Below are 22,655 nucleotides of genomic sequence, written 5' to 3' on the forward strand. Positions count from 1 at the left end.
ATCTCTTTTTCTTGTAGAAGTCAGCAGGGGCCGTAGCACCCTGCGCAGCTGTAGGGTTCGACGCGAGAGGTCTGGGAGAATCTGAATCGGGGAGCCCTTGTAGTTCAAGTCTTTGATGTGGCGCATTTTTTGTTGTATCAAGTCTTTATCCTTGTAAAAATGGATTCGGCAGATCACGTCCCTGGGTCTGCCGGGGTCAGAGGATTTAGGGCCGAGCGATCTATGGATTCTGTCCATTTCCATGGAGGAGGACTCTGGTCTTTTTAGTATATTATTAAAAAAGGACTGGGCCCAGGTTTCCAGTTGAGATGGTTCGATTTCCTCGGTGAGGCCTCTGATTCGCAGATTATTCCTGCGGTGACGATTTTCCAGGTCGTCTATGTGGGTTTGCAACTCCAGGATCTGTTGGGAATGTAAATGCAGTTCCTGGTTGTGGGAATCAAGGGTTTCAGTGACTTTCTCTTGAGCCTCCTCCACTGCCTCGACCCTCTGGCCTATTTGCCGAATCTCATGCTGAAGGGAGGCCCCGTCTTCCTTGCGGGCTGCTTCTAGTTGTTGGAACAAAGCATCTATATGGTGCTGGGTCGGTAGGGCCTTCAGGTGCTTCTTCCAGTCCCAGTTGTCCTCCTCCTCCGCCAAATGATGGGGGTTGGGGGCTGAGTTCTGGGCCAGTTGTCTGTGGACGGGTGGATGCCTCTCTCTACGGCCGGTGTCGTCCTAAGCGTTTGGCCAGCGGGTGATCTTGGGTTTGGTAGCGGGCTGGGGGTCGGTCTGTCTCGGTGCGTTGCTTCTTTGTGGCTTTGGAGAGCCCTGGTTTAGTTGGGGCGTCACAGTGCCTGCGCCTTTGGGGTGAGGACTGCTTGCAAGGCCCTTATTGGGGTCACTCTGCCCTGGGGATTGAGCTGTGGAGCTATGTAGAAGTGGGGAGCTGCTCCGTGGCGGGGAGCTGGGTGCTGGGGACCCTCTTGGCAGGAGGGGTTCTTGCTGTGGGAGTTCTCTCCCTTTCTCCATTCCTTGTGGGTGTCCCTGTATAGTTTCGTCCCCCGCTTGCGGCTTGTTGCTCGTGGGGAGTGTTTTCTTGTCCCTCTGTGGCACAGGGGACCCCTCTGGCGAGCTGGTCTGGTGGGGGCTTTCTGCCTCAGGCATCCAACACCCTGTCGCTTTGTCCCCTGGAGCTCTATGCAGTATCACTGGGGGGGGGGGGGGGGGGGGCTGTCTGAGCTCCGGGGAGCTCGGGCTTCGAGCTGCTGCTGTCTCCTCTCTCCCCTGAGGTTAGCCCACTGTTATCGCTCACCCCTCCTGTCGCCTTGGATACAGGGACTCCGTCCCTGCTCGCCGCTTCACTGCTCCTCCCCGCTGTGCCGGCTTCAGTGAGCTCCGTCCTCTCACCTCCCGCTGGTGTCTCCCCGCTGTCTGCCTCCTGTCGGCTTTCAGAGGCTCCGGCTGTCATGTACGGGCTGCTGCTGCCTCGGGCGCTGGTTTTCCCGCGGGCTCTCCCCTCGATCAGCTGGTCCTGGTCGGAGTCAGAGCTGGGATGCCGCTCTGTAGACGTTGCGGCGGCTCGGACCTCCGGTCCCGCTGTTTTCTTCATAAACGTCTCAATGCTTCTCCTGGGGTTGTCTGAGGAGGCTTGAGGTGTCCCTCATCTCTTCCCCCTTGCCATGCTTGCTGGTAGCCGGGTCTGGGACATCCACATAAGGGGTTAATTGGTGCTGGAAGCAGGAGCCGAGCTGATGTGCTTCTCACTCCTCCATTAGCCGGCCACGCCCCCCACTCTCACATTTAAATCTGCTAGCTAGCAGCGAGGGAGTGTAGTACCATTTCATTTGTAGTTTGATTTGTACTTCCAATATACTCAGACCTTCAGTGGATTTTTCTGCTGATCTATAGGATTTCTCCCAGGTTTCAATAGATATTTTTCCCCCTTTGTCACCGAGGCAGGAAAGTTCCCAGTAGGTCAATGAGTCAAATCACCGATGGGAACCACTAAATGTAAAACTTCGCTTTCATTAATAAAATACTTAAAAATGCGTACCGAGAATATTATATAAATAGTTTATATAAATAGTTTATGTTCTCTATGTAGAGAACATAAACTATTTATATAATGTTCTCGGTATATGGTATTAAGACTGATCTAAGACTGTGAATTGGTAGTATCGCAACAGTGTTATTGCATAGAAAATAAAACACACATCCAAGTATGCATTTTAAGTATTTTATTAATGAAAGCTAAGTTTTACATTTAGTGGTTCCCATCGGTGATTTGATATTTTTCCCCCAGTTCACTTTCCCAACTCAACATATGCGCTTTTTGTTATTTTTTTTTCCCCCCATCAATATGTCATAGAAGAATCTAGTCTCTGATTTTCTCATTACAGGTTCTGATGTTATTTTGTTGATTATTTTGTTGGGGAGTTTTATGTTATGGATTGGGAATTTTTGAAGAAAGGAGCTAATTCTGAGATATTTCAATATTTCCTTATGTGGTAGTTTGTATTTAGACTGAAGATCTACAAAAGATTGTGTGTTGTTTGCCTATATTAAATCATCTATCCACACTACTCCTCTTTCCCTCCATATTTTTAATTCTAGGTCTGGCATGAAAAGGCCTAGGAGATCAAGAGACAATGACGTCTTTTTTAATGTATCATACACAGCTATTTTTTGTGTTAAAGCTTTCCATGACTCAATAGAAATTTGTGTAGAAGGAGACTGTCAGAACCAGCAATTCTCGGGGCCGCCGTGCCCGCACCACCAGTCCTGCCACCCGGGTTACAGGAGTGCGGCGTAGGGGAGCCCCGGTTCTAGTGATCTCCCCGGGCCGCTGTAAAACTGGTCACCACCGGGTTGTTAGGGAGGCAGCAGGTGCTTCTCGAGTTACCTAACTACCAAGCAGGCTTCCCTGGTAATGGTCTGTTCTGAAGGCTGGGGGCGTGTCCCCAGCACCTCCTGATTGCCCTGCTGCTGTCAGGCTCCCCGCCCCAATCAGCTGCTGGGGCGGGAGCTCTGACAGCATTTAAAAGTGTGTGTTTTCCTTCCAGTCCTTGCCAGTGTTAGTTTGGTTCTCCAGCTGCACCCGCGTTATTTCTGACTGCTCTTTTGTGACCCCTCTGTACTGCGTACCCTCCTGTTGCCGACCCGGATTGTCTGACCACTCTACCGTTTGTTTGTCTTCAGTGTCTGTTTGTCTTCCCGTGTCCCGCTTCCCTAGTGAGGGTAGGGACCGCCGCCCAGTTGTCGCCCCGGGGGGTTAGCCCAGGGGGGCAAGTAGGCAGGGACAGGGGTTGCGGGATGTCTCAGGGACCCCCATATCCCGGACACTGTCCTGACAAAGACATCCCTGCACTCAATATTTTCATCTCTGAAGAGCCCAGTATAGCCTCCACTGATGCTGCATAGAGTATTAGTTAGCCTGGGGCTCCTTTTGCTAAACTTTTTTCAATACCTACCCATGCTGGTCCACACTTTTGTTTTACCCAGCTTCTGGTTTGATTTAGTACAATGGCTTTGAAGTACATCTCTAAATTAGGTATACCCGCCTCTCCATGTCTCCGATGCATGGCTAAAGTTGATAATGACAAACGCGATCCCCCCCCCCTTATATAAAGTTGGATAATTGGTTTTGTGATCTAGTTAAAGGATCTTTGGATATTGGAATTGGCAGGAGTAGTGGTTAGAAGTGCTGGGTATTTTTCTTTTTCTAAATTCTTAACACTAGGGGTTAGGACTACTCCTAGGAGTGGTATACTTTTCTTTCTCACCTAAAAGAGAAATCTGCTTGGATTGTAGATTTTAGATTGTTTGGTATATTTGCCCCAAGGATTAACAATTTATCCAAGTTTAATTTGTATAAAGAGCCATTACTAAATTGCTCTTAAGGATTCCAAAGGACGGGTGATAGTCAAGATTATGTCGTCTACGAACAGTCCTATTTTATATTGACGGGAGTTTAGAGGAATACATCTTACTTCAGGAGAAGATTGGATTAGTTCCGCTAGTGGTTCCACCATGAGAACATATAGAATTGGAGATAATGGACAACCCTGTCTTCTACCGTTTGTAATCTTCAGAGGGTCTGACAGAACTCTGTCTATTAACACTAGCAGTAGGATGTGAGTACAAAGCTTGGATGGCACAGACCACACCCTTCCCAATCCAAATTTTTTTAAAGTTTCAAAGGCATACCCCCAATGAACCCTATCAAAAGCTTTTTCTGCATCCAAGGCCAACATGATTGCGGGTATTTGGGAGGATTCCACAAAATGTAAAATGTTTAGGATTTTTCTCGAGCCATCCGGGGCCTGCCTGACTCTAACAAAGTCAATCTGGTCAAAATTAATTATATACGGAAGAACCTTCACCAATTTACCTGCAAGTATTTTGGCGTAAGTCTTAGCGTATGTATTAAATAGGGAGATTGGCCTAAAATTTGCCATATTATTAGGTTCCTTGCCAGGCTTGGGCAAGACTACTATTGTAGCTTGACACATCTCCTTAGGAAATGCTCCCCTTTGCATGGCTGTATTAAAACTATGAATGGAGAGAGTGATACCAAAAAGGATTTATAATACTTAGCCGAAAACCCGTCTAGTCCTGGAGCTCTCAAGTTTTTTAGGGACAAAACTGTCTCTGCAATTTCAGGGATTATTTGTTAATTTAATATTTCGGCTTGTGAGGTATTTATTGATGGTAGATTTACTTTTTGTAAAAACTCTGCTATTGTAGCACTATTTGGTTGTTTTAAATGGGAATTATTTTGTAAATTATAGATTGCTGTAAAATGTGCGGAATGTGTCTGCAATTTGCTTTGGGTATGTTAATTTATGCTTCTTTTCTTTTGAGTCCCATATATAGGGTATATTGGCTCTAATTTATTTCCTTTTGACCAGGTTGGCCATTCACCTTGACGGTTTGTTCAAGGATGTATAGATATTTGCACGGTGGGTGTTCATTTCTTTGTCAAAGTCACCCTGTAGCACCGTACGAAGTTCTAGTCTTGCTTTGAACAAATCATCATGTGATTTTGAGGAAGGAGATTGTTGTAATGTATTCTCCAAGATTTTAATATGAGCAAGAAGTTCATCAGTTCTTCTTAGTTTGTCTTTTTTGTATTTAGCCCCCAATTTCATAAGGACCCCCCTCATATAGGTTTTCTGTACATTCCAAAGTATCATAGGATCCATATCTGGAGTGTTGTTAAATGTAAAGTATTTGTCTAACGCTATTTGTATTTCTTTTTTTATAGTTGGGCAGCCCCATCAGGAAAGTGTTGTTTCTCCAAGGTTTATTTGAGTATCTATTACTACCCAAGACTAATGATGTTAATCCCGGAGCATGATCCGACCACGTAGCCGTCCCTATTTCTGATTTGGCTACTGAAGTGGGGAGGTTTTTGTCTACCAGACACAAGTCTATGTGGGAGAATGACTTATGGCATGGAGAATAAAAAGAATACTCTCTTGCGGAAGCATTAAGACTAGAGATGAGTGAGCATACACGCTAAGGGCAAATACTCGAGCGAGTATTGCTCTTAGCGAGTACCTGCCCGCTTGTGAGAAAAGATTCAGGTGCCATCAGGGGGGGTGCGGTGTGTTGTGGGAGTTTGCAAGAGGGAGCTGGGGGAGAGAGATGGAGAGATTTCCCCCCTGCTCTCCCCCGCTGCTCCCCGCCAGCACCCGCATGTTTTCTCACGAGTATTTGCCTTAGGAAGTATACTCACTCATCTCTAATTAAGACAGCAGAATGTATCGTACAATGCTATCCTATATATCCAATCTCCCAAGGTAGCCCACCTTTTGCCCTTTGGTTAGTAGTATCTATGGATCTATATGGAACCAAATTAAAATCCCTGCATATCATTACTGAACCTTTCGCTACACGATTGATTTTTTTTTGCAATTTTATTCAGGAAATTAATTTGCTTTGAGTTTGGGACATAAACATTGACCACTGTCATTTGCGTATTTCCATAAGAGCCCACTAAAATAAAGACAATGCGTGCATTCCCTATGGTGAATGCATGTCCTATCTTTACAGGTGCATGCCTGTAAAGCACGGACATGTGCAAACACTGAAGGGAATGCATTGGTTCTAATAGAAGCTACCCTAAAAGCAGAGTAATTTTCCCGTCTTTGCTTGGGCCCTGGCTATCCCTGACAGGATCCCTGCAGAGACGCGCTAACACAGCAAAGCAAAAAAATAAATGTTAAAAAAAAACAACGTGAGATCACCAATACTTAACTAAATATAGGAAGCTTTTCATCCAGGAAAGAGATACCAACCACTCCTCTCTAGAAGTGAAATAAACAGCAAGGGAGAAGAACTAGTGTAGGAATATAAAGCTCTGCACACGTGCTGAAAGGTGGAGCAGCTAGGGAACCACACCCCAACCCCTCTCTCAAGGTACGACACAAAGGTAGCACACTGAGAGATGGTGTTGTTAACCCTTGTCCTGCATAAGCCCTTCCCAGATATAGACTAAAATGATATCCTTTATTGAAAATTTCCTTAAAATAACATTTATGGGCCGACAGACAAACTTAACAAATAGACGCGGGGTAAGGGATCACTTATTGGATAATACGATAAATGGATTTGTTATTATCCAAATGAAAATAATGTGGTTCACCATCAGAGCCACAGGCTCTATCTCTCTCTATTTGTTTGTTATTTTACGGTGCTTTCGCTAGCTACTATCAGGGTTATTGATACAGGGCAATCAGGCCAGCGTCTAAAAGATTCTGTGCTAGTCTCTCTGGATAGGGGAGAACTTAGGACTACTAGATCAGTGTCTAAGCCTAATATAGCAGACACTTCTTCAATCCGCTGATCTGCATTCATATCAGGCATCTAGTTGTGCTCTATCGTAGCCTGGTTTCTCATAGTGGGGTGGAGCCATAAATTTGGCCTTGCTGTCCCCCCCCCCCCTGATTTCTCTTCTAAATAGTAACTCTACCATATGAGTTATTCTATTTATATGACCAATCTATCGACATTGGTCATTGTTACTTCGCCGTATGTATATATATATTTCAACATACCTAAGTTCTGATATAAAGTCAGTTTTTTAGCTCCTGATGAACTACTCCTAATGGAGTGGGGAAACGCATCGAGCCTGCATTTTGCTGAACTTTTGCTAGATATTGTTCTCTGTCTTTATATACTGTGAACTACACAATCATACACCTGTCTTTGCATAAAAATCAACACATTATTTTCATTTGGATAATAACAAATCCATTTATCGTATTATCCAATAAGTGATCCCTTACCCCTATTTGTTAAGTTTATCTGTCGGCCAATAAATGTTGTTTTAAAGAAATTTTCAATAAAGGATATCATTTTAGTCTATATCTGTGAAGGGCTTTTAGCAAATAAGTAAATATAGACAATCCAGTCTCTGTGATTAGCTACTTGTCCTGCATAGTAACAGGGTGAAGTGTCTGTCCCTATATTGTGGCCACCATGCCACGACAAGCTGCAACAGAAATGTTTTAATTGTGTAAAAAGAATGTTTTAATTGTTAAAAAAAAATATATAAATTTGCAATTACTATAACTTTTTTGACCCTCAAATTGAAGATAAAAGGCTATTTATACTGCAAAGTGCACGCCATAAAAAAATCAAAAATAATTCTAGATGAGCTATAAGTCACTAGTTCGGCAGCCTTGAGCTTACTCAGTTACCATGTACACACAACTTGAGCCATTACCCGTACAGCCCCTCTATAGAATCTAGCACATAAAATAGTACACACACGAAACATCCCATAGACTAATTACTTCCTCAAGCCAAATAAACCTAGTGACTACCAAACTGCATAAACACAAAGTTCACAGGACCTGCGTGTCCTATATTTGATGTTCCACTGTACTAATTATACTCTGATCTCATATACTGCTTCAATTTCTACTTCAACAATTTTCAATTAAAAAAAAGATTGTTTTAAAAAAAAAAATTCTAGATTAAATGATTGTCTTTTCCTACTCCTACATGCCAAAAAAAACAACTAAAGCAGACTAAAAAGCAATAAAAAGTCATCTGTAGACCACAACAGTACCTATTAAATTGACAGAATGTCCTCCATAAATGAAGTTCTTATATATCTCTGTTGAACAAAAAATAAAAATGTTAGGGGCCTTGCAATGCGGTGACAGAGGAATTATTTACTCTGATTTTTAAGTGTTGTTAGTGTGCAAAAGTGATGGCATTAAAACAGACATGAAATCAGTATCATCGTAATTTGGCTGATACAAAGAATAACTGTTGCAGCTTGTCAATCTCTCTGCCTTTGCTGTATAGATGCATGCTGGATTAGCCATGCCTGGGAGTAGGGTGGAGGTGTGGTTTTCTATTCATACTGCCAGTTTTCAGGTACAGAGTGGCTATATATTCTCACTAGAGATGAGCGAACGTACTCGTCCGAGCTTGATACTCGTTCGAGTATTAGCGTGTTCGAGATGCTCGTTACTCGAGACGAGTACCACGCGATGTTCGAGTTACTCTCACTTTCATCTCTGAGACGTTAGCGCGCTTTTCTGGCCAATAGAAAGACAGGGAAGGCATTACAACTTCCCCCTGCGACGTTCAAGCCCTATACCACCCCCCTGCAGTGAGTGGCTGGCGAGATCAGGTGTCACCTGAGTATATAAATCGGCCCCTCCCGCGGCTCGCCACAGATGCATTCTGACAGAGATCAGGGACAGTGCTGCTGGTGCGGGAGCTGCTATAGGGAGAGCGTTAGGAGTTATTTTAGGCTTCAAGAACCCCAATGGTCCTTCTTAGGGCCACATCTAACCGTGTGCAGTAGTGTGGAGGCTGCTTTTTGGAGTGTTGCACTTTTTTTTTTTTTTTGTATATCGGCCATGCAGAGCATTGCGTCCTGCAGTAATTTTACATTGTCCAGGGCCAGTAGTGGTGAGGCAGGGACAGAAGACATATTTAGTGTATATGGGCAGTGGGCCTTTCCAAAAACATTTGGGGAAAAAAATCTATTTGGGCTGCCTGTGACTGTCCTCAGTGTACTGGGTCTGTGCTGGGGGTAGTTGTCCTCCTAATTCATATGCAGCCAGCTAAGTGTTACAGCAGGCTTGCGCAAAATTCTTTTCTGCCTCTGTGTTGCCTCTTACATCACCGCTGTATTCCTGTCCACAAGTATACTGGGTCTCTGCCGGGGGTAGTTGTCCTAATTCATACGCAGCCAGCTAAGTGTTACAGCAGGCTTGCGCAAAATTCTTTCCTGCCTCTGCTGTGCGTTCCAAAAGCGAAGTCAGCCTCCAACCACAGGCCAATAAGCGGCACATTTAATTACAGCGTTCTGTTTCTGCACTACTGGTAATACAGCATGCTGAGGGGTAGGGGTAGGCCTAGAGGACGTAGACGCGGGCGAGGACGCGGAGGCTCAAGTCAGGGTGCGGGCACAGGCCGAGCCAGTGCGGTGGCCAGGGGTAGAGGCAGGGCCAGACCAAATAATCCACCAACTGTTTCCCAAAGCGCCCCCTCGTGCCATGCCACCCTGCAGAGGCCAAGGTGCTCTAAGGTGTGGCAGTTTTTCACAGAGACGCCTGACGACCGACGAACAGTGGTGTGCAACCTTTGTCGCGCCAAGATCAGCTGGGGAGCCACCACCACCAGCATGCGCAGGCATATAATGGCCAAGCACCCCACAAGGTGGGACGAAGGCCATTCACCGCCTCCGGTTTGCACCACTGCCTCTCCCCCTGTGCCCCAACCTGCCACTGAGATCCAACCCCCCTCTGAGGACACAGACACGACCGCCTACCGGCCTGCACCCACACCCTCACCTCCGCTGTCCTCGGCCCCATCCAGCAATGTCTCTCAGCGCAGCGTCCAGACGTCGCTAGTGCAACTGTTTGAGCGCAATTGCAAGTACGCCGCCACGCACCCGCACGATCAAGCGTTAAACGTGCACATAGCCAAATTGATCAGCCTGGAGATGCTGCCGTATAGGCTTGTGGAAACGGAGGCTTTCAAAAGCATGATAGCGGCGGTGGCCCCATGCTACTCGGTTCCCAGTCGCCACTACTTTTCCTGGTGTGCCGTCCCAGCCCTGCACGACCACGTCTCCCGCAACATTGTACGCGCCCTCACCAGTGCGGTTACTGCCAAGGTCCACTTAACAACGGACACGTGGACAAGCACAGGCGGGCAGGGCCACTTTCTCTCGCTGACGGCACATTGGGTGAATTTAGTGGAGGCTGGGACCGAGTCAGAGCCTGGGACCGATCAAGTCCTACCCACCCCCAGAATTGCGAGCCCCAGCTCGGTGCTGGTATCTGCGGCAGTGTATGCTTCCTCCACTAAACCACCCTCCTCCTCCTCCTACGCAACCTCTGCCTCGCAATCAAGATGTGTCAGCAGCAGCAGCACGTCGCCAGCAGTCGGTGTCGCGTGGCATGGCAGCACAGCGGTGTGCAAGCGTCAGCAGGCCGTGCTGAAACTACTCAGCTTAGGAGAGAAGAGGCACACGGCCCACGAACTGCTGCAGGGTCTGACAGAGCAGACCGACCGCTGGCTTTCGCCGCTGAGCCTCCAACCGGGCATGGTCGTGTGTGACAACGGCCGTAACCTGGTGGCGGCTCTGCAGCTCGGCAGCCTCACGCACGTGCCAATCCTGGCCCATGTCTTTAATTTGGTCGTTCAGCGCTTTCTGAAAAGCTACCCACACTTGTCATACCTGCTCGGAAAGGTGCGCCGGGTCAGCGCACATTTCCGCAAGTCCAAGACAGACGCTGCCACCCTGCGAACCCTGCAACATCGGTTTAATCTGCCAGTGCACCGACTGCTGTGCGACGTGCCCACACGGTGGAACTCTACGCTCCACATGCTGGCCAGACTCTATGAGCAGCGTAGAGCTATAGTGGAATACCAACTCCAACATGGGCGGCATAGTGGGAGTCAGCCTCCTCAATTCTTTACAGAAGAGTGGGCCTGGTTGGCAGCCATCTGCCAGGTCCTTGGAAACTTTGAGGAGTCTACCCAGATGGTGAGCGGGGATGCTGCAATCATTAGCGTCACCATTCCTCTGCTATGCCTCTTGAGAAGTTCCCTGCAAAGCATAAAGGCAGACGCTTTGCGCTTGGAAACGGAGGCGGGGGAAGACAGCATGTCGCTGGATAGTCAGAGCACCCTCATGTCTATATCTCAGCGCATTGAGGAGGAGGGGGAGGAGGATGAGGAGGAGGGGGAAGAGACAGCTTGGCCCACTGCTGAGGGTACCCATGCTGCTTGCCTGTCATCCTTTCAGCGTTTATGGTCGGAGGAGGAGGATCCTGAAAGTGATCTTCCGAGTGAGGACAGCCATGTGTTGCGTACAGGTACCCTGGCACACATGGCTGACTTCATGTTAGGATGCCTTTCTCGAGACCCTCGCGTTACACGCATTCTGGCCACTACGGATTACTGGGTGTACACACTGCTCGACCCACGGTATAAGGAGAACCTTTCCACTCTCATACCCGAAGAGGAAAGGGGTTCAAGAGTGATGCTATACGACAGGACCCTGGCGGACAAACTGATGGTAACATTCCCATCCGACAGCGCTAGTGGCAGAAGGTGCAGTTCCGAGGGCCAGGTAGCAGGGGAGGCGCAGAGATCAGGCAGCATGTACAGCGCAGGCAGGGGAACATTCTCCAAGGCGTTTGCCAGCTTTATGGCTCCCTAGCAAGACTGTCACCGCTCCCCAGTCAAGGCTGAGTTGGCGGGAGCACTGTAAAAGGATGGTGAGGGAGTACGTAGCCGATCGCACGACCGTCCTCGGTGACGCCTCTGCCCCCTACAACTACTGGGTGTCGAAGCTGGACACGTGGCCTTAACTCGCGCTGTATGCCCTGGAGGTGCTTGCTTATCCTGCGGCTAGCGTCTTGTCAGAGAGGGTGTTTAGTGCGGCTGGAGGAATCATCACGGATAAGCGTACCCTCCTGTCAACCGACAGTGCCGACAGGCTTACACTCATCAAGATGAACAAAGCCTGGATTTCCCCAGACTTCTCTTCTCCACCAGCGGACCGCAGCGATACCTAAGCAATACGTAGGCTGCACCCGCGGATGGAATCATCGTTCTCTATCACCATCAAAAACGGAGACCTTTTTGCTTTATCAATCTGTGTATTCTATTCATCCTCCTCCTCTTCCTCCTCCTGAAACCTCACGTAATCACGCCAAACGGGCAAATTTTCTTAGGCCCACAAGGCTCAGTCATATAATTTTTGTAAACAATTTTTATACGTTTCAATGCTCATTAAAGCGTTGAAACTTGCACCTGAACCAATTTTTATTTTAACTGGGCTGCCTCCAGGCCTAGTTACCAATTACGCCACATTAACCAAAGCGATTAATGGGTTTCACCTGCCCTCTTGGTTGGGCATGGGCAATTTTTCTGAGGTACATTAGTACTGTTGGTACACCAATTTTTTGGGGCCCTCGCCTACAGTGTAATCCAATTAATTTTTTGCCCACCTGCATTAAAGCTGACATTACATCAGCTGTGTTGGGCACTGCAATGGGATATATTTATGTACCACTGGTGGCTTCCTGGCACCCACCCATGCTGTCGGTCCACACGGAGTTGTAACTCCATGTGTACACTTCTAAAGAACCCCAGTCTGACTGGGGCATGCAGTGTGGGCCGAAGCCCACCTGCATTTAATCGGACGTTACCTCAGCTGTGATGGGCACTGCAATGGGATACATTTATGTACAGCCGGTGGGTTCCAGGGAGCCACCCATGCTGTGGGTCCACAGGGAGTTGTAACTGCATGTGTCCACTTCTAAAGAACCCCAGTCTGACTGGGGCATGCAGTGTGGGCCGAAGCCCACCTGCATTAAACATGACATTACCTCAGCTGTGATGGGCAATGCAACGGGATATATTTATGTACCGCCGGTGGCATTCTTGCACCCACCCATGCTGTCGGTCCACACGGAGTTGTAACTCCATGTATACACTTCTAAAGAACCCCAGTCTGACTGGGGCATGCAGTGTGGGCCGAAGCCCACCTGCATTTAATCGAACGTTACCTCAGCTGTGATGGGCACTGCAATGGGATACATTTATGTACAGCCGGTGGGTTCCAGGGAGCCACCCATGCTGTGGGTGCACACTGAATTCCCATTGCGGAGTTGTACCTGCTTGTGACTATTTATAAAAAAACGCGGTCTGACTGGGGCATGAAGACACCTTGACAGAATGAATAGTGTGTGGCACATAGGTTCCCCATTGCTATGCCCACGTGTGCAGCTCCTGATGGCGGTGGCACAGGATTATATTTCTCATTGCTTCTGTACAGCATTGTGGGCTATCGCCCCGCCCCTTTTAAAGAGGGTCGCTGCCTAGCCGTGCCAACCCTCTGCAGTGTGTGCCTGCGGTTCCTCTGGCAGACACACTTATAAATAGACATGAGGGTGCTGTGGCATGAGTGCAGCTGAAGGCTGCGCAGGGACACTTTGGTGTGCGCTGTGGACACTGCGTCGTGCGGGGGGGGGGGGGTTGGGCAGCATGTAACCCTGGAGAAGTGGCAGCGGAGTGTCATGCAGGCAATGATTGTGCTTTGTTGGAGGTAGTGTGGTGCTTAGCTAAGGTATGCATTGCTAATGAGGGCTTTTCAGAAGTAAAAATTGTTGGGAGGGGGGGGGCACTCTTGCCGCTATTGTGGCTTAATAGTGGGACCTGGGAACTTGAGATGCAGCCCAACATGTAGCCCCTCGCCTGCCCTATCCGTTTCTGTGTCGTTCCCATCACTTTCTTGAATTGCCCCGATTTTCACAAATGGAAACCTTAGCGAGCATCGGCGATATACAAAAATGCTCGAGTCGCCCATTGACTTCAATGGGGTTCGTTACTCGAAACGAACCCTCGAGCATCGCGAAAATTTCGTCCCGAGTAACGAGCACCCGAGCATTTTGGTGCTCGCTCATCTCTAATTCTCACCCCTCCTGCTGAGCAGCGCTGTTTGTCCATTCCATAGTGGAGAAATTGGAGTTTGGAGCTCTGGTGTGCTGGGTGTTTATCTACTTGCAGATAAGTAGCTGCGGGTTCCGTTCCAGTTTTTTTTTCTTTTCTTGCTTTTTATTTCTGTTTTTTCTTTGCAGGTCGGTCCATCTCTCAAGGAGTTCCTATATGGACAGTCCGGGACCAGAAAGAAGACAGGGGGTCCGCCTTTTATCAAGGCGATGTCCCTGCTTTAGGCAGAGACCCGTTACCTCCCTGCTAGGTTAGGGCCAGGCTTCTATTCTCCTCCCTGGAGTAGTGCTACCATCCCGCATAGTCTGGTGCGCAGTTTTTCAAAACTGTGTGTATGTTCCCTGTTGCCGTGCTAAGTGCAGTACTATTGTGATGCATGGGCTTTACATCTGAGCTATGTATTTTAGTTATGGTGCGCACTGCTGTTCTGTGCATTGTCTATCTACTACATAGTCGTGAACATCACCCTGCGTCCGTTCTGTGCGTGGTGCTTGTAAGCTGCACAGACATGACATAATAAGCAGCCATGTTTTTATTTTTTTTTTGCAATTAACAGTAAATGCCAATAGTGATGGAGTTTTTTTGTTTTTTTACATGCCCTCCAAATTATTACAGCTGACACCCGTGGGCAATACCTACAATCGGCCGCATGGCCAATTGGGGCTATTAACCCTTTAAGTTCCCAAACAATGTGCAGGGGTCCCGTACACCACCCCCACCCCTTACATGTGGGATCACAGGGAGTCGTACAGATGTCATGGCAGCCGGGGTCCTTCTGAAAGTCCCCAGGTCTGTCTTAGCAAACTGCCTATCAAGCCATCCCCGTGGGGGGGGCTTGATAGACCGCCTGTCAAATCGCAGTATGACGTAAAGCTATAGCATTATGTCATACTACAGGAGCGATGAAAGCATCGCTAGTTGTGGTCCCCCAGGAGGGCTTAAAAAAAAGCAAAACTAAGATCAATAAAGTTTTATTAATTTTAAAAAAAGTTTAAATCACCCCCTTTTGCCATATCTATAATAAAAACATTTAAATAATAAAAGATACATATTTGGTATTACCACGTCCGTAAAAGTCTGAAATATTAAAGGAGCTCATTTTTTACTCATCATGATGAACATTGTCTGAAAAAAAGGAAAGAACGCCAGAAATGCACTTTCAGCCACCCTGTCTCCCAGAAAATATGCAGTAAAAAGCGATCGAAAAGTCGTATGTATTCTGAATTTTGTTTGTAACGTAAACTACAGGATATCCCACAAAAAATGAGGCCTTGCACAACGACGTTGACGGAAAAATAGGAAAGTTATTGTGCACAAAAGATGGCGGTTTAAAATTATTTTTAAAAAATTAAATGCTTTTGAAAAAACTAAACCATAGAATAAAGTTATCAGGTCATTTTTGTTGCAGTCTGTGTGCCATAGAAACAAGATGCACTGAAAGATGGTGGATTGTCTTTTTTTTTTCATTTTGTTCCACTTAGAATATTTAAAAGTTTTTCAGTACATTATATGGTACATTAAATAGCACCATTGAAAAATACAATCGTCCCGCAAAAAGCCCTCATACGGCACCGTCAAAGGATAAATAAAGCAATTACAGTTTTTAAAAGCTGGGAGGAAAAAACAAAAATGGGAAAAAAGCGGGCCCGGTCATTAATGGGTTAAGGTGCAAAAGAGGCCAGTCACTAAAGGGTTCATAAATAAAGATCTTACAAATACACATTACGTTTCAGAGATCTCTACAGCTAATTCCACACGGGCGATTGCGATTTTGCTACGAGAAAAATCACTGCAAAATCCCATTTTTGTTCCTGCATTTTTTGAGCGTCAGCGATGCTTTTTTTGGAAAATAGTCTCGCATCGCTGTCGCCCGTGATACAATCACACAATATTTTAGCGCAAAAGTCAATGGGACTTTCAAATATTAAAATCACATTGCATTGCAATGCATGCTTGCTGCATAGCAATGCAATGAACCGCAGGCTCCATAGGGATACAAGGGGGATAAAAAATTTCATATCGCAGAGCGACAGAGCATGCTACGATTTTTTTATCTCTCAACATCGCATCAGTAAAAACATCTCAAATGGGAAGGAAACCATTAAAAACTTTGGTTTCTTAAGCTGCTTTTTTACTGACTAAATCATCAGGCTAAAATCATGTGATTTCTCATGTGAAACCACCATGAGGGCTTAGTCACATCGGCACCCGTGTTACTGCACTAAAAGACAGCCCCACTGCAGATGCGGACAAATCTCCGCACCGTCGGAAGAAAGAACATATGACCGGCTCCATTGCCGGTCATGTGTTCTTTCTTCCAGCGCTGCGGAGAGTCGTCCGTCCTGAAGTGCGGCCGTCTACTACTTCGTGCAGTAACATGGGTGCCGATGCGTTCGTGTGTCTAGGCCCTAAGTGTTTGTTTTCTCAAACCCATATAACATAACATAGTCTGTGCACAAATATATTTCTATATGGCTCTTCCCCTTCCGCCCCACAGGCTGTGTTCACATATGTGTCAAATGCCAGACATGATGGAATCTGATGGAATCTGAGACCTACGGCATCAATGAACTGGCATATAGTCCAGCTAGAATTCACACCAAGTCCTGACCACTTTAGGAAAAGTGTCCCTTTAAAAATAAATAAGAATTGTTGGCACTAAAGTGCAACTTATTGACACCACAATTCTACACAATCCAGATGATAAATGCCTAGAGGATATAATACCTGAGGATATCCATAGAGGCCAAGGACTTGTGCTGCTGGAAGTGTGGTAGATGAGTATCGATCTCCGATGATCCCGGCCAGCTGGCCATGGCCTGTACACGAGTAATTAGGTATCATCTTATCAGGGCCGGACAGAAGATGTAAAACATTACGTATTGCGAATAGTTCATACATGGATGTGTCATAAAAATGGTATCCCAGTGTAAAATTGGGTAAGATGTCAGGATTCTGGTTAATATTATAAATGGCAAAGAGAAAAATTACGTATTGTAAGTATCCTTCCATATAGTTACTGTAAATAGATAAATGTAAAGATGGGTAAGGCTGGTATTATACACAATCTTAGGCAATAATAATAATCTTTATTTATATTGCGCCAACATATTCCGCAGCACTTTCAGTACAGGGGAAATAAAACAAGACCACGGTTACATGAAGTAATCAATTGATGGAAACAGTAGGGGTAAGGGTCCTGCTCCAACAAGCTTACACACTACAAATAGTGAGGTGATACAGAAGGTGAAGGGGCTGGAGATATGAACGGTATGGTGAGGTGGAGAGTGAAGGATGCTATACACACAGACAATTGTCAGGCCGTATAGTGTTGGAATCAATATGACTGCAGGTGCCAGTTGATTACGGGTAGCAGGGATTGCAGTCTGTGGACAGGAAGCATGTTATCAGGCAGAGTACAGAGGGGTTTGGTTTAGGGTATATGGTATGCCTCCCTGAAGAGGGGTGTTTTTAGAGCACGCCTGAAGTTTAGTGTGTCAATGATTGCCCGGATATTTTTTGGTAGCGCATTCCAGAGGACAGGTGCTGCTCTGGAGAAGTCTTGGAGGTGGCAATGAGAGGTTCAAATTAGAGGGGCACTTAGTCTTATTTCGTTAGCAGAGCAGAGGGTCCAGGCTGGGTGGTGGATTGAATTGAGGGAAGCAATGTAGGGCGATGCGGTGCTATGGAGGGCTTTGTGGATGAGAGTAGTGAGCTTGAATTGTATTCTGTATTTGACGGGCAGGCAGTGCAGTGACTGGCACAGGGCAGAGGGTCTGAGTAGCTACTGGAAGACAAGCCTGGCTGCCACATTCAGGATGGATTGGAGGGGGTAGAGTCTGGAGCAGGGGAGGCCGATCAGCAATGAGTTGCATTAATCAAGCCAAGAGTGGATGAGGTATAATAGGTATAATCATTCCTAGAATAATAAGTGACATCATAGAATGAATCATTGACCTGCTGGAGTGTAGAGCACTCATGCTCCAGCAGATGCAGTGATGAACATATCAAGCACCAGCATCATGTGACCAGAAGTTTGAAGCTGATGTAAGCTAGTTTGTGTGAATTATTCATCTATTAATTGTAACAAGCTGAACATTAATGTATACTTGTTATTTAAAAAAAACACCTCACTTTCTACAGGCTTCAACCATCAGTCTATACATGCTTCTAAATAATCATCGGACGGTGAAGTGGCTTCTGACAGTTACATCTGTGCTGCTTCTCCATCCATTTTAATGTTGCACAACTGTCTGTCCAGGATAACTTGGCTCAGAGCTGTTGCACGGGGGGCTGTCATTTTGACGCTTTGCTTTAAAAACTGCTTTTGGATCGAACACAACTGGGATGCTCCAAGTATGCTCCATGGAGTGTGCTTCAGTAATGATTAATAGTCAGAGTGCACCAGAGATGTTCCTGGCATGGTGTTCAATGATGAATATGCCTCTGCTGATAAAAGATGAGCCAACTATGTGAGGAGAAGAATGGCTCTGTATGGCTGAAGTTCATCAGGTGTGTGGGGGAGGTAACTAAAGAATCCCTAAGTCACACATATGGCCTGTCAGTAAGGGCTTGTTCCGATAAGCACTGTTTTTGCACTGTTGGCAGCACACAGAACGCTCTTCTAATAGGAATCAGTAGGTTCCTATAGAAATGTTGACATGAGAGAATGTTAGGTGGACTGAACCAGCACACCTAACATAAGATAGGACACGCGAGCATAAACTGGCATGTCGGCTCCGTGGTGCACACAAAGGTAAGACATGTCCTGTCTTTGCTACGTGCTTTCCATGCACTCCTATGGGAGCCTTGAAAGCACGCAGTATGCATTTCCGATCGTATGAATGGGCTACTTCAAGTAGCTTGAAGTTGCCATTTACAAGATCTTTATAGCACTGTAGGCCCAATCTTTTCTTGTGGCTATAGTGCGTGAAAACAGCACTCATCTGAATGAGCCCTAAATGTCAGTGCAGATCTCATTTTAACCCTTTGAAATCCAATTTTGAATTCAGGGTTTCCAAGGGGTTTTTCTCTTTCTGCCATTATACAATGGCGCCATCTGCTAGCTAGAGCCAGTACTGGGGTATGTGACATGCTGGAGAGGCCCCCGACAACAGAGCGGCCAGCAACATACAGTAAGGATACCGTGCCGGACGTCTTCCGACACTGGAGCTGTACAGCCTTCAATCAGAATGTCTGAAGACGTCAGACAGTGGATTGAAAAGGGTTAAGTTTCAAGTTGTCAAGATTCCAAGAGGCATAGGGTTCTAATTTCTCCATCAGTGTAGCTGAACGAGATCTTGTATTTTGCAGGACGAGGCCTAATTTTTTTAGGAATCAATTTTGGGTACATATAATGTAATGAATACATTTTATTATCATTTTATGCTGTAGCATAACGTGAAAAAAAGCTATTTTTGTATAGATTTGGGGAATTATTTTACATTCTATTTTATTCAGCAGGTCATTATGATTATGACAGCACACATCTTTATAGGGTTTGCTATGCTTTACTTTCCCGCAATATAAACAGATTTTTTTATAAAAAGACTTTTTGTGTCACCACATTCCAAGACCAGGACGTTTTATTTTTCAGTTAGTAGAGTGGTATGAGGGCTTGTTTTCTGCAAGATGATTTGCAGTTTTGAGGTATATACAACTTTTTTTTATTCCTGTTTTGAAAAATGCAAAGAAAATGGCTATTTAGTAGAGATGAGCGAGCACCAAAATGCTCGGATGCTCGTTGCTTGAGTCGAACTTTTTGCGATGCTTGAGAGCTCGTTTTGAGTAACGAACCCCATTGAAGTCAATGGGCGACTCGAGCATTTTTGTATGGGACCGCATGCATAGGTCATGACTTGTGAAACTCTGGAAAACATCGGAAAGTCATGGAAACACCACAGAAACAGATAGGAAAGGGCAGGGACAGCATGCATGGCTGCATCTGAGGCTCTCAGGTCCCACTATTAAGCCACAATGGGGTCAAGAGTCTGGCGTCTCCCCCCTAACAATTTTTACTTCGGACAAACCCTCATTAGCAAGGCACACCTTAGCTAAGCACCACACTACCTGCAACCAAGGACAATCACTGCCTGCAGGTCACACTGCTGCCTCTTCTCCTGGGTTGCATGCTGCCCAACCCCCCCCCCCCCCCCCCCGCACGACCCTGCGTCCACAGCACACACAAATGTTTCCCTGCGCAGCCTTCAGCTACCCTCATGCCACACGCTCGCTTCATAGCTACACCACCCTCAGGTCTATTTATAAGTGCGTCTGCGATGAGGAGGAACCGGAGACACACACTGCAGAGGGTTGGCAGGGCCAGGCAGCGACCCTCTTTGAAGGGGAAGGGGGGGGGGGGGCGATAGCCCACAATGCTGTTGAGAATCGATGATAAATTGATGTACGATCATCATTCCAATCCCGTGGCACCTCCGTCGCAAAATTGTCAGGAGCTGCAAACGTGGGTATAAAGGGGACTCAGGTGCCAACCCAGCACTTCTATACAATGCAGCAATACTCTGTGTGGGAAGCACGTGAGCGGGCCCTGGGTCAGGCTCGGTCCCAGCCTCCATCTTGCATGACCCAAGGTGCCGCAAGTCACATAGCAATGGGAAATCCATGTGTCCCCACACAATTCATTCTGTGTAGGTGTTAGATAGCTCAACACCGCATGGAAAGTCTTTGAGTTCCTTGAGCTTGCCTATGCTGTCGGTGCACAAAGATGGTATTAAACAAGGAGAAATCAGAGCGCCCAAACATGGCAGAGTTTCACCCTACCAAGGACCTCGGCCAATATTTCTACCCTAGTCAGTCAGTGTATTTGTGCCAGACAGGTAAAGCAACGCAATGGGAAGTCTTTGTGCACTCACAGCATAGGCTAGCCCAAGAAACTCAAGCATGGTATTACACATGAGGAAATCAGAGTGCCCAAACATGGCAGAGTTTCACCCTGCAAAGGGCCTCGGCCTACTTTTCTGCCCTAGTCAGTCAGTGTATTAGTGTCAGACAGGTAAAACACTGCAATGGGAAGTCTTTGTGCACTTGCAGCATAGGCTAGCCAAAGGAACCCAAGGAAAGTATTAAACATGAAGCAATTACAGTGCCCAAACATGGCAGAGTTTCACTCCGCCGAGGACCTCGGCCTCTGCACACACCCTCAGCAATCATGGGCATAAAGCGGACTCCGATGCTAGTACAGCAGTAAATGTCTCATTTAATTAGTTGCGGTTGCTTTCATCGCTCCAAAGACTGGAGTAACCAGGAACAAATCCACGGGCCCGACCTGGCGCAATTGCATTTCCCCCAGGACATAGGCCTCTGCACACACCCTCAGCAATGGCGGGCATAAAGCAGACTCCGATGCTAGTGCAGCTGTGAAGGTCTCATTTAATTAGTTGCGGTTGCTTTCACCGCTCCAAAGACTGGATTAACCAGGAACAAGTTCCACGAGCCCAACCTGGCACAGTTGCATTTCCCCCAGGACCTTGGCCTCTGCACACACCCTCAGCAATTGTGGGCATAGAGTGGACTCCGATACTAGTACAGCTGTGAAGTCTCATGAATGCAGTAACGCTCCTTTTGTTTGGCCCAAACCAGTGCCGCGGATAACTGTGGTAACACGAGAGAAAATTCATGTTGCCCAGTGCTGATCCCATGACCCCAAGCAGGAGGAGGAGGTGGCATTACAAGACCAAGAAACCATGACCAGTATCCGCTAAAGTCTGTGTGGGAAGTATGTGAGTGGGCCCTGGGTCAGGCTCGGTCCCAGCAAACACCTTGTGCGACCCAAGGTGCCGCGAGTTACATAGCAATGGGAAATCCATGTGTCCACACACTATTCATTCTGTGTAGGTGTCGGACTCCTCAAAGTTTCCGAGGACCTGGCAGATGTCTGCCATCCAGGCCCACTCCTCAGTAAAGAATTGGGGAGGCTGACTACCACTACGCCGCCCATGTTGGAGTTGGTATTCCAATATTGCTCAATGCTGCTCATAGAGGCCTGGCCAACATGTGCAGCGTAGAATTCCACCGTGTGGGCACGTCGCACAGCGGTCGGTGCTCTGGCAGATTAAACCGATGTGGCAGGGTCTTCAGGGTGGCAGCGTCCGTGGTGAACTTGCGGTAATGTGCACAGACACGGCGCACCTTGCCGAGCAGGTCAGATAAGTGCGGGTACTTTTCAGAAACCGCTGAACCACCAAATTGAAGAGGTCGGCCAGGCATGGCACATGTGTGAGGCTGCTGAGCTGCAGAACCGCCACAAGGTTACGGCCGTTGTCACACACGACCATGCCCGGTTGGAGGCTCAGCGGCGAAAGCCAGAGGTTGGTCTGCACTGTCAGACCCTGCAACAGTTCGCGGGCCATGTGCCTCTTGTCACCTAAGCGGATTAGTTTCAGCACGGTCTGCTGACTCTTGCCTACCGCTGTGCTGCAGCGCCGCGCCACTCCGACTGCTGGCGACGTGCTGCTCACACTTCATAATTGAGAGGTAGAGGTTGCGTAGGAGGAGGAGGAGGGGGAGGGTTTAGAGGAGGTGGCATAGACCGCCACAGATACCAGAACCGAGGAAGGACCCGCTATTCTGGGTGTGGGTAGGACGTGAGCGGTCCCAGGCTCTGCCTCGGTCCCAGCCTCCTCCAAATTTACCCAATGTACCGTCAGGGAGAT

The sequence above is a fragment of the Eleutherodactylus coqui genome, chromosome 7, assembly GCF_035609145.1.
Source record: "Eleutherodactylus coqui strain aEleCoq1 chromosome 7, aEleCoq1.hap1, whole genome shotgun sequence".
NCBI classification, from domain to species: Eukaryota; Metazoa; Chordata; class Amphibia; order Anura; family Eleutherodactylidae; genus Eleutherodactylus; species Eleutherodactylus coqui.